Source organism: Aythya marila (assembly GCF_965140915.1).
Source record: "Aythya marila genome assembly, chromosome: 8".
NCBI lineage: Eukaryota > Metazoa > Chordata > Aves > Anseriformes > Anatidae > Aythya > Aythya marila.
Window position 1 is genome coordinate 28,558,232 of NC_139049.1, and position 13,777 is coordinate 28,572,008.

Below are 13,777 nucleotides of genomic sequence, written 5' to 3' on the forward strand. Positions count from 1 at the left end.
GTGGTTCTGCATACATTTTCCTTGGAACGACATTATTTGTATAAAGAACTAGGGGTATTTTCTATGAAGGAAAGAAAATACGAACTAAATTTATGATAGCAAATAGAAACACTGCATCTCTGGAGTGTGATATTATGCTGCAGTTTGCAAGCACCGCCAATACAGCATCACGCTGCCACATTCATACATTTTCGTACACAATAACAGAGGAGGGAAAAAAAAAAAAAAAAGGGAAAAGAAAGGAGCCTTGCACAGCACGCTGCCATAAGAGCCGCCGTGTACTACAACAAGCGGGTACATATGTTAAAGAAGGAGCTGAGCAACTTCACATTTGCCTGCCCCATCTCCCCGGTGGCCTCGCTTTGCTACCTGGCCAACTGATGCCTGCGTGAAGGGCAGCCGGCGGTGCTCCAAAGTGCTTCCTCCCTCCTTCCACCGGTGAAGCCGCTGCCATATGGGGAGCTGAGCTGTGCTGAGCCGAGACGTGGTGATTTCATTGTGATGCAAATAAGCGTAACAATTAAGAATATAATTTTGGAAGATGTCAGTGGCGTAATTACTCACATGGCTCGCAGCCAATTAAGCAGTAGGTGAATTAGCCCATTTAATTGGGCTCGGAATTTCAGCGCAAGGTGTTTTATGCTCTGTACTCTGTCAACATTTTGCTGAACTATACGTTAATAATTCTGATTGCTCTGGCAATAACATCTGGGCAAACCTGGTCTGGAGTACAAGAAACCGCTACTCGAAAGGTTGCACACACCTGTGATCCCAGTTGTGCCAGCAGATTGACTCCAACAAAAGCTCCATTCAAGGAAGATGGAAGTCTTGATTTGCTTGTAAGCCCATTAAGCACACTGAATGGCCATGAAGATGAAACAAGGAAGCGCTTTAGGACTCTGCAGTTAGAAATCTTATAGCAGAAATGGCAATAATAAAAGAACAACACAACGTGATTATTCCCAATATGAAAAGACAAGCTTATAACGTCAACTGAAGAGAAAAAAAGTGTCATATCTTTTGCTTGAGAGACTGCTGTGATTCAGCTAATCTCCTCTATTAGCAGATGATCACAATACACAATAGTCCTCAGTAAAATGGGAAACCAGAGGCACTCATGGGTTAGTGGAGAAGTACTTCACAGCTACCCTAAGGAAGCACAAAATAGACACACTAACATTAAGACTGAAGATTACACTGGTAATGACAATAACAGCATACAAATGAAGCCTCCTTCGCAGGAAAAGATTAGTTTGAGAACTAAAAATCCTCATTTAGAAGGGGACTGCTCGAACAGAGACAAGCTAATAAGGCAGCCGACATCTATAAGCCACAAGAAACAAGAGGGTGAGACCTAGATGTGATGCTCTTTTTATGGCATGAGCTGGTTCTTTCTATTTTGCTTTCAAATTGTTATTCTTTAAAACTAAGGGGGTCCTCGGGTATGGTTAACATCTCTGATTGAGAGTTTGTCACTGTTCACTCAGCCCCAGTTGAGTCACTTTATTCTGTGCACTTCATTTTGGACAATTCCAGAATAAGTAACGGGTTTGGAGCCAGAAAGCCCCAGCCTGACTAACATCACTGTGCTGATAACAGCAGTGGCAAGGAGGAGCAATACTGAATGTTTTTTATATACTGAACATAATATAATACTATATAATACATGTATAATACTGAATGTTTTTATTTTCACCTGTACAGCAAGACTGGGATCCCAGGGATGGTTCCAGGGGAATCACTGCATCTAGCTGGATTGCTGTGTCTACTCTGTTCAGCCTCAGGCTCCTTGTATGAATTCCTTACACCTCCTAACATTATAGAAATCAAAAATATAGGAACACATCCTCTAAATTCATTGGAAATGCTCTGTACAATTACACTCTCCTGCATAGCTCAAGGAAAGTTAGAGGCTGGACTCACACTGCACAGTGCTCATACAGCCAAGAAATAGGCTACAGGAGTTAGATCAGTGGAAGGAAAGCCTACAATCTGGATTGCAGCCTTCAGCTCCTCTACTTAGGTACTTAAAGCCTCTCTCTAACACGCTATGTCCCTCCGTGTCTCATTCTTCCCATTTGTAATATCAGAATAAATCAGCAATTCATATTTCAAAAGGACTTTGAGATCTTTGCATGTTGCGTGCTCCGTAGCATTATTGTTATTTATAATTAACAGCGGGGTTACTCCACTATTAATAACACTTAGCAGTAGTGCTTTTCATCTTCAAACCACTTTCTGAGCATTAATTAACTTCAGGCTTCTGATATTCAGAGCATCTTTCTTTGTGTCGTTCCGCTCCCCTCAGTTCCCTGGGTTACGGGGGGTAATGGGGGAAAGCACGTGAGCTTAAAAAACTTGATCTGGAATATTTCACTTCAGAGGAGCACTTCAGCATTTTCAGTGGGAAATACACACCGTGCCTTCTTCCTCAGTAATGCATTTTTGTACCTCGGCATCTGCCAGGCAAGGCGAGGTGCAATGCCCCTCTCTTCAGCAACGAGCAAGCAGTCCCTGCTTTAGTTCCTCTCCTGCCTGTGGGATCAGGATCGGGCCATCCCACCCCATCTACCTCCTTTGGATGTACTCAGCATGGTCTGGGACAACTGATTGTCACACCCCACAATTCAAGGTGGGCTCTACCAGCACTACAGGCTTGTCTGTAACTGTGCCCAGAACACGAAGATGTTCTGAATATGTTCACGCTGATGTATCCTTTTTCTGGCTATCATGTTCTGAGGTTCACAGTCTTTAGATACTTTTTTTTTTATATATATAATTGTATTGAAGGTATTTAGCCTACTGTGTACTTTAATGGCAGTCTCTTCTCACAAAGTTAAGCATATAATTAGTGGGAAGTTGCTCAGCCATTCCAGGGACTTTGTACACCTGGGTTTACAACAGGTTGCCTAATCCAGGGCTCTTCCTCATGTCCAACCAGCTCTATCATGCACTAACAGTGAAAGAAATCATTCCCAGCGGTGTCCCTTCTGGCAGCTGCTCTGCCTTGGACCACGAGATTGGCTCCCAGTGTCCTCGGAGCAAAGGTTGCTCTCACCTCTGGAAGAGCAGCTGAGAAGAAAGGGACCATGGGGGGAAATGAATCCATATAAATGCAATGGGAGGCAAAAACAAGCTGCTCTCTGCTGCTCTGCGCCTCCTTATGAGAAGGAGTCTGTTATAATACTGGCTCAACAGGCTGTCCTGGGCAACCTTGCTTCTATAAAGAAAGGGAATGAACAGTATCAAAGGATTGGAGATCCCTTCCTGAACTGGTGTGGCTTGCCACCCTTTAGCTCATCCGCTCTGGGTTTTGGACTGGCTATTTATTGGAAGGAAACTAATTCATTTAAATTTACTTGCCAAATTGGTCTGTATCAAATGTAAATCAATACAAACCCTATTTATTACATCCAAGTTTGCAAATTGCCAACTCCCTAAGTTCCTTTTCATCCCTGTGCTCTACCAAGAGAGGAGCAATGAACTCAAACACCAGATAGAATCAGAAACTCAACCACACTTATCTACGTACACTGGAGTATGCCTTTCGTGTACAACTTCATCATCAAACTGGTTTTTTTTTGCATCCTCAGTATTGTATGTATGTGTAAGGGAATGTATCAGCTTGTTCTGAAATAGGGCTGCAGCTCGTGGAAGTCCCTCATTCATCAGCCTGTGCGTACAGTTATTTATACAAAGGCTCCATTTTTTAATGTAACAGCAAAAATCCCCAATCAGTGAAACCCTCCCCGTTTTTGTAGGAAAAGAAGGCACTACAACTGGCAGCCTAATTATGCCTTCTCAGCATCTATTTGGCCCTGGAGGTAAAGATAACATAAATTCTTTATTGTGTTCTATTTTAACGTCCAAAGATTAGCATATTCCACCACTTGTATAAATTATAGAGTTTCCAGCATACTCTGCATTTAAAATACAAAACTGGAGCGTACACATTGTTGTTTTTAAACAGGAAAATGCTGATTTGCAAACTGACATTAGTAACTCGCCTGGTACGTTGTATTAATGTCCAGTGAAACAAATCCCGTAAGCAGCTCCTGGAATAACAGCTGAACATCCTAGCCTACTGCACCATATAATTCAATTGATTGCCCTGAGAAACAATAATATAGTTATAATACTTCTACTAGCCTGATCCCCAGGGGAGCAAATTTACTCTGGTCTCCCTAACTGGTTGATAACGTATTTAAATGCCAGTCAGTCACTAATCCGCTGCCGCTCCATCCTCTGAGAGCTGCTTTATTGAACACTGTAATTGCCTGGATGTTGTTTTTCATTTCTGTAGCTGTTGCTGTTAATTAAATATTTCGTAGAAAGCTCTCCCTGACATTTCTTACCGCATTCTTGAATATCTGATAAGATATAAGGGCTGAATATCTGTACCTGCTGCTCTCCGCTGATACTCTTGTCCTAGATTCAAACCCCCAAAACACTGAAGAAATGACATACTTTTAGTGAAATTAGGGCTCACCACTGTTAAGAGGGCTGAGGGGATCTGAGCGAGATGGCTGCTGGATCGCAGAGTCAGCTGAAGCACGAGGTACATGTGGAGCACGAGATTCACCTGCTTTCTCCTCGCATGCCTGCTGGGGATGGGTGCACTCCGTTTCGGGACAGGCAGAATATATTTTATATATTTTCTGAAGCCAAACCTGAGCAGCAAATGTTAGACTGGGCTTCCTTAGAGAAAAAAAATCTTAAAAGAAGGCAGCAAAGTTCAGAATTAGTTGAATTTACGTATGCCACAAGGCCCAAGGTAGCGTGAGGAGGCATTACCGCAGGCAGGGCTCCCCGTAATGCCTGGCTTCATAGGGAGGAGAAAGGCAGAGATCCAGCTGTGGGCACCAGCACCCTGTGGCACGGGATTATTGATGGGTTCAGACTGATTTGGGACTCTGAAAACATCAAGAAGCTCTCTGACACCGGAGCTACAACGTGCGTTGTTTTCACACTGTACTCTAATGACGACTGCCTCCCAAATGAACCGGACTGCTAATGAAAAGAAAGCACTGCCAGTGCTCTGAATGACGCTGTCCGAGGGTGTCTGGCAAATAAGTCAGCATCGGCAGCAAAGGAGTTATTGCAGGCAGGTTTGGATACACCCAATAGCACACACCTCACGCAATGTTTGTATTTTCTTAACAGTGTGCATCCACGTGTGCGTAGGTACACCCCTACAGCTCCTGATCTTAAATACCGGGATTAGTTAAGCATTGAACTAACACGGTGTTAAACTGCAATTCGGATGTTTTAAATGTTTAAACAATACGGGTGAAATCCCAGTGCTACTAAAGCATTTGACACAGCCTCTATTGAGGTCAGCGGAACAAAAACATTTTATTGGTTTTGCTGTTATTAATCAGTTTAATGCCACCGGTATGATTAGTGATCCATCACACTTAGGAGCTACGGCGGTGCATGGAGGAGCTGAAGCGCGGTCCCCCGGGAGCTGTTTATTACCAGCTCCTCTCCATCCTCTCGGCAAAGAGGAAACACCAGTGAGCTCCACGAGCCCCAGAGCCAGGGATGCCAACAGCTCAGAGCATTGAAAACGCCACAGCACGCCATGGAAAACTCAGTGAAGGTAGGAAAAAAAGAAATTGTCCTATTTCTTGGACATTCTTTTGGAAAAGTCTGCATTCAGCTACTTGGACAACGTCTCTGCCGAATCCTTACCCTGCACTTCAGCCTTGTTTTCAGGCTGGTATTCAGACCGACTGTTCCACAGCCTTCCCAAAACCCAGACGAACTGATAGTCCTACAACTGATCATCTCACCAAGAAGCCCAGTGGGCTGTCCGTGTGCTGAGACACCAAGAAGCACACTCACCTTTTTTCACTGCGAATTGAAATTAAGCAGAATAATTTTGGTTTTGCTGCAAGGTGAAAGCTCGCACTAAGACAATATTGCTCATCTGATAAAAGGCAATTGAGTCATTAGCACAAGCCCCAGCCATAGGACTGAACGTCTTTCAATATTTTGGGCAACTCCTTCCTTTTTCTGCCTTGGTCAACAAGGAGACAGGAGAACCAAGGATGCCTCCTACCATTCTTCTACCCACAGCACGACGTTTGGTCTAGGTTCTGCAGTTCTGCAACAAACAAAATGACCTTTCCTCTCTTTGGCTCAGCGATACCATCTTCTACGAAACCTAATACAAAAACATGGCTTTTCTCTCTGTCCCTACCTTGCAAGCTCTAGTTCTTTCGGTTATTTATGATTATATTTTAATTTACTCCCTATCCCATACCCGTACTCTGCTCTAATTTAGACCATGAAGTGTTTGCTGTGTAATTGTCCGGTGCTGTTGGAGAGACTGGAAACAAACCATTCCCTGCAAAATGAAGTGGCACTGCACAGCCTGAAGAGTTCTTGCTCTAGCTGCTCTAAGCGGGCAGGCACCCACTCCCCCAGACAAACCACAGCATCACGGCTCAGTTGGGACCCTTAAAGTCTTCCTCCAAGTGAAAACCCAGCTGTAGTGGAAGCACACACAAGGAAATCCCCCGGGACACAGCTTGCTTCACAGGCAGGATCCATGGGGAAAAACATCACGGCAACGATTCGAGGTCTGGCTTCCTTCCTCCACGTACATGTATAACCAGGGCACAGGGCTGCAAAACGCTTCCCCTGCTTCATCTGAGCTCTCTGCCAAGCCAGGAGCATGGTGAGGAGGGCTTGCTGCTGCACATCACGGCAGGGTGACGGCAAGGGGAAGCCCGTGCGCTCGCTGCTGCTCCCCCCTCTGCACGCAGCATCTCTACGGCTCCCCGGGGGAATGAGGAGCGAACAACCGCGTGTACTCTATTGCTGCTGTTTGGTTTATTTGTCACTCTTTGTAGGTTTATAGTTAGCTCCTGCTGGTAGCCCCTTATTTCTGCCTAGTTAAGGAAGAATATGGTGGTGCAGCCTTTCAAAATAGAAATGTTTTCCCTGACTGCGCTGCAGGTGACAATCCCCTGGTGTCTGGCAGTGCTGGCAGTAGATGACTTGGAGATTTTTCAACAGTCAGAAATCCTTCTGGAGAGGCCCTTTTTAGTTTTTCTTTCTGAGTTTAACCTGCCATGTTTCTAATATGATTATGACTCGCAGCTCTCTGCCAGAGTGACAGCATGAGACAAGTGGGATTTGGCATCCAGCAGGAGGATGAATGGTGGCAAAATCAGGGAGTGTGCGACCAAAGTATCGGGGTCCTTTGCATTCAAAGGAGCAGCATTTACATGTCCCAGTGACCACTGCCTGAGCATACTGACAGCTATGAACTGCCAGATAACGACAGATTTGTTACAGACCTCTGGGCCAGGAATTAAGGGGGGATCGTATTCTGTTCCTTCTATTTAAAGAGTATGTGAACAAGCAAGCAAGCAGAAAATCGAGTGGAAGACACACAAACACCCTTGTATCAAGACACAAGGCAGTTGACAAGAGCAATATATGAAGATTTTTGAAATACAGATCTCCCATTTGCCTTTTTTTTAAAAAATAAAAATAACTAAAGACAAAGATTTTAGCCATATTTTGAAGCTGGCAAGTACTCTTAAGCCTTATGAAAGCCGGATCTGCAGGCCTAAATTATATGGTGATTTTAAAGCCAGATGACTTCAAGCAAGCTTTTCCCCCCTGGGGTCAGGAATGTAGAGAGAGGCAGACCAGAACACTCGCAAATGTGGATGGAGCAACGAAACTGCTTCAACCCACCAAACAGCTCACCTTCTAAAAAAAAAATAGAAATTCTTATGTCAATTTTCAAATTAGGAAATTAATTTCAATTTCAAGGTTTCTCTAAGTAAATACTAAAAATCCATTCCATCATTTTTGCTTTGGTGAGGAACGAGAAAACGTTTCATTTTGGATTAAACAAAGAGTGCTTGTCAGAAAAAGAACACAATAAAGTAACTGAAGCCCTAGACAGAAGCCTTGATCCTGAATGAGCAAGTCTGACACCTCACAGGTTGGAAGTAGCAGCTCTTTGGGCAGCTCTAACACGTCAGGAAGGTGACGAGCCCCCGGCACCCTCCACGTTTGCCCTCTCCTGTCCCCACTGGCCACTCGGACACAGGTCTTGAGAAGCGACCGGATCGCACGGGTTTGTACATTAACCTCTGTGGCTCAAGCAGCCAGTTTTCTCCAAATATTCAGCTCTGGTAATTATATCATAACAACTCCGTATTGTCCTTGATTTGTGTTTTAATCTCTGTAATTAAAGCGTCTAGCTGCCACAGCAACAGACGCTATAGAAGCGTGTCTGCTGTATAATCATAATATTAATTAAAACTGCGAAGTAGCTACATAATAAGGGAAGGGCTCGATGGTATAGGAGACCGGTGGCTTTAAGGAAGCACTTAGGGTACCTTTCACATCAGCACAGCTCTGGAAGGAGCAGACACTTACTTCTCCTGCTGCAGGCTGCAAGGTACCACAGGTATGCTGGCAGTCGGCAGGTCTCGCTGTGGCTTGGGGGTGAGAAGCACACCCCCAAGTCACCAGCAGACTGGCTCGTTGTGGACAGTTTCAGCAAAGTAACCGAAACCCAGACAATACCGAGAATTAATCAATTCTCTCCCCCTGACAGCACGAGGCTTGCTCACGCTGCCTGCGACCTGCGAAGCAGGGAAGGTGCACGCAGGTACCAGCCCCCTCCTCTCTACCTCTCCGCCACAGCACCTGCTTCTTGCAGACCCCCCAGGTCTGTGGTTTCCAGCACAGATAACACTGGAGATAGGAAAAATGGTCTGAAAGAACTGCCCAACCAAGTGGGAACGTTGTTGTTTGATGGGTGGGCCCGTTAGTGTGTGCATACAGAACTGGCTGGCTGGGCTGCAGTCCTAGAGAGCACTGAAAGCAAACTTCTGCCCCCCAGCATTTGGGGGTGAAGTAGCCAAAGCCTCCTACCAGAAAAACCACGTCAGGAACCCCATTGCAAAGGAAATGATGAGAGTTACGGGCTGTGGGAGCGGGTGAGCAGTTGGGAGAGGGGAAAGGTTCAGGGAAGCCTCCGGCTTTTAATCAGCAGCGACTGCAGCAGCGAACCCAGCTGTGAGCCCCTCAGATCTGCTGCTGCTACACAACGAGGGGGGACAGTCAACACAGAGCCGAGCAGCAAGGGAACTTCAAAGGGAAGCCATGTGCGCCGTGTAATTGGAGTGAAGCACAGCAAAGGGACGGGGATAGGGAAGGATACCTGCTGGCGAAACCCGGCGTGTGGGGAGGCGGAGGTTGGTTTGTGTTGTTTCAAGTCGTAAAAGGAAATGTAATGGCAGGAAGCAGCACTTGTAGGGAAAAAAAAAAGCACAGAGCAGCTTGGATAACAGTGAGAGGGCATGAATCCGGGGCACAAAGGTTAGCCACGGCTTGGGAGAAAAGAACTGCTCTGAAGAGAGACCCTTGTGAGAGACCCAGGGATGATGGGGTGGGGATCAGGCACGGAGGATGGGAAGGTAAGGGATGAGTAGAAAACTAACAGCTTTGCTAATTAATGTATTCTGCACTGGCTGGGCCAAGGCAGTACGTGAAAAAAAGTTGGTAAGGGTTCGTAATACTTATCTCTTAAACCAATTTTTCAGCTTTGAGAGCTTGGGAATGTTACAGATAGCCACGTGGCAGCAGGCAATCCTGCTTTCAGCTGCTGTTTGCTGGTAACACTTAAAAACTCCAGGTTTTTCTTTTGTCTGTAAAAAGAATTGACACGCTGTCTTAAATTCTTACATGGGTCTCTCTTAGCTGAAAAAAAAATGAAATAACTCATTAAATCATTATGCAATCTTTAGCCATTACAGTCAACTTTCCTGGCAGCTCAAACGCAGCACCCTTTTTGAATCAGCACAAGGTTGATTTTAACCTGCTTGAACATATTCATAAAGCAGACAGGGCTCTGAATAGTGCCATGGTTTTCTCTGCTTCTCCCCAAACCACGGTGCCACCCGCTCCAAGCTCATCTGGGGTGTAAGTCATCAGATTTGGTGCACCAATCCCTTGCAAATCCTGAATTCACAGATTCAGGATTTAGGAAGGGGCCCACTCTAATTTTAGCTGTCAATAAACAGAACAGCAATTGGGGTGGCTCTCACTTTGCCTTACACACGTTGAGGGTTCAGTGTAAGCCCTGACCCACCGCCCTTCGCAGAGCTGAGCAGCCCTCCGCCGCACGGCAGAGCGCGCGAAGCTGAGCAGCAGGAGGGCTGGCACGCATCCTGATCGAGACAAACAGCAGAAATAGTGTTTGTTCACAAGGAGCAACCAAAATAGATCCTAGAATGGATCCAGACTCGCCTACGACAGCTCAATCAAAAAAAAAAAAAAAAAAAAAAAAAAAAAAAAAAAAGGAGGTTTTTTAGATGAAATTTCTAACTACTTTCATGATTTTCCCCTCTCCAGACAACTGTTTTCTGTATTTACTAGCCTTCACCACACACGTGCACAGAAACAGCACTGCCACCAGCTCTCCCTTCTCATCCCACCTCCTTGGACTTAAAAGATGAAGGACTTTGGAGAGGGTGGGGACGTCAGGAGAAAGCTGAACTCAGCCCCGTGTCATTTAAGTTTCACCTGCAGCTTTTCCAGCAAGCCCTCCACCCATCTCCGGTGCTGTTTGCCACCTCCTCCATGCATTTGTGTCTGGAAATACTTGCACACCCAAGTCCATGGAGCAGATGTAAGTATTCGTGCACTGGGCCACTTCTTGCACCTCCAGCTGCAATCGTGTCTGTTTGCACCGTCAATTGAATCCAATTGCACTGATTTGTCATAAGTGATCACTTACAGAACTAATAATGTTCTCATCGATCGGCTTGAATAGAACAAATTCACAACGACTGAAGGTCAGGCTGACATCGCCAAGCTCAACATCAGTAAAATTATACTGGTTTTGCTTCCATACGTGTGTTTTACATTATTCTGAAGGTGATTCATACCAGCTTACAAAGAAGTCTCGGAGTATAATTGTCTTTCATTGCTATGCAAATTACACACAGAGCATGATCTAAGATCTAGTCCTATTGATGCTATACTGCTTTATCTTCTTTTTCCTCTGACAATTCACATCTGCAGCATACAGAAGTTAGTTTATTCTATATATGATTATTAAGCCAATTTCCTTTTCAAGGTGGTAGTTGTGTTTTTTCTTCAAGCAGCTATTTTAATGCACCGTTCTGTACTTACAAGCTGTGGAGCTGAAAGCCAAAAGGAAGCCATGACTCCAACTTTCTTCACTTTCAAGGCAGTGGTTAAAACTTTCTGATGGGTAATCTGATCATACTGAACTTGGAAAGAAAACAGACGGCACAAACCAGGCAAATAAGATCTATCCCAGAAATAGTTAAAAGCTGAAAGAATAATGCACCTACGTGTATTTTTATGATGCTCTGTGAAACTGATTCACCATCAGATATAATTTTCAACTTCTGGACTTGAGCCTGAGCACATTCAACATCTACTGAATTACACGAGAACGGATCCTGTGCTTTACAGCTGTAGTCTCAATACAGTAATGATGATTTTCCTTAAGAAACATACCGACGTTTTAAGAATCAATACTGCCAATTACTTACCAAGCCGCAAATCACAGCATGCCCTCTGCACAAGTCACTTTTGAAAATAAAATCATCACAGCTGTCCGCTAGAGCAGATAATGCCTAATGGTACTCTTTCACGGGGTACCATGCTTTGACCACATCTGGTGCAACTGCAGAACTCAAACACCGCAATTTATTAAAGATCACACTCAACAAAGGCTCTCGGGGGTACAACAGAAATCAAAAGGCAAAACAGGAGGAAAAAAAAAATACCCAAAATGCTTTTGCCCCTCTTCAAACAAGTACAGATTAAATATGAAAGTTGCAAATTTAAGTAACTTGGAATTTAAACCTTATATGGCTACATATATATGAATGCTCAGAAAAAATGTCATTGGCTCTTCTGTGTGAAGTTTCCCCTCATATATACACCAATTTGGTGGCATGTATTTTGAGGTGCAGCTTCTATGAACACAGATCAGTTGTGAGAAACATGGCTGCGATAATGAACTTGTATTTAGTTCATCCATCCTGTCTGTATCTGCATTTTGAGAGGGCAGCTGAGGTTTTTAGAGACTTCTTCACAGAGTCGTGGAATGGTGTGGGTTGGAAGGAACCCTAAAAGACCGCCTAGCCCAACCCCAGTGCCGTGGGTAGGGACATCTTGCACTAGATCAGGTTGCTCAATTCTCCGTGTGAGTCCCTGTTTACACACATTACAAGTAGATGTTTCCAAAGACCTGCTCCCAGATCACAGCTCCCTGCTTTCGCCCTCGCTCTGGAGGACCACCAGTACCTTGTAACCAGAGGGACCATCAGCTTCTCCAAACGCCAGGTGAAGAGCGAAATGCCAAGCAGGAAATTCATACAGCTGACAGATGCTCTCCGAATAGCAAAAGGCCCCAACCATCGGGTAATTTGTTTATGGTGAACAGCTCGGGGACATCACCAGCACTGCTGCTGGTACGCCACCAAGCTGCTGCCCCAGAGCTGGGAGCTGTCACACAGGGAACCTGCTTCCTGAAAGCACGGTCTAGGAAAACTGGCACAGCATTTCTGCTGCTCTACACTTGGTGCCACGTCGCACAAAAACCAGTGGCAATGCACAAGCACCCAGGGGAAGCAGAAGCCCAGCCTCCTGCCACCACCCTGCAGCCCCGCAGCCTCTGCAGCAGCATCTTCAATACCCGCTGGACACATCCCGGTGCTACGGGAGCTCTGTGATGTTGCCCTTACTGGAAGGACATTTGTTTCTTTATTAAAAGAACGGTTATTAATAGTATTTTGTGGGGTTTGTTTTGTTTTGTTTTTAAAAAAGCTAGTTTCCCATCAAATGCCCTGGGTTTTATTTCAGCACTGAGCCTGACCTGCTCAAGCAAAACAACCTGACTTCAGGTAAGAGCTCTGCCTCAGTATGGACCACTGATTTCAGCCCTGAATTATTTAAAGCTGAGAAACTGCAGCTCAGGAGCATTTTTCAAAACTTTTCAAATTCAAAAAGAAGCAGGAGAAACAACTCGCCTCAAGCACTGCTCCTAAAAATCCTCACCAAGCCACGGGGTCAGGGGAAGCATTGCGCTACCAGCCCGGGAGGGCAACCTTTTCCTCTGAAATGTCACCCGGCACCCACCAAAGTTCATTTAGTTTTCGGTGCTTTCCATGGTATATTAATGTGCTCGCACACGGCTGTTGATTATTCTCAGCCTTGCTGAGATTGCTTGAGGGGGAGCCACCGACATCTGATACCAAGGACAATTTCTGGAGCAAGGAAGAGTGTGTTTTTTATTTTTTTTTCCTTTTTTCCCCTGAGGATCTACTCCCAGGAACGCGTTGGGTTTGCAGGTTTAAGAAGCAGCATGCCAATTCAGCTGATCTGGGCCGGCACACGAAGGTAACTGGTGCACATTGTCAGTCCCCCAAGGCTCGTTCCCAGCTTGGGAGCCAACAGAGACGTTGTTTGCCCTCGTGCAGTGACTCCCCCGACTCCGGGAGCCTGTTGTAATATTATTTATGCTTCTTAGTCATCAAAGCTTTTTTTAATCCAGCTTAGGTGTGACCATCGTGGGGCCAGGTGAATAGTGGGGTGGAAAGAAACATGTATGCAGACTGCAGCACGTCTTATCTTCTGCAATTCAGGCTTGATTTGAGTGTGCAGCCGGATGGAATGAGCTCATTCAGTATCTCAAAGATCAAGGACTTCGTAAATCCCAAATGCGAGCATGTGATCGCTTTGAATAAGGATGGCTGCC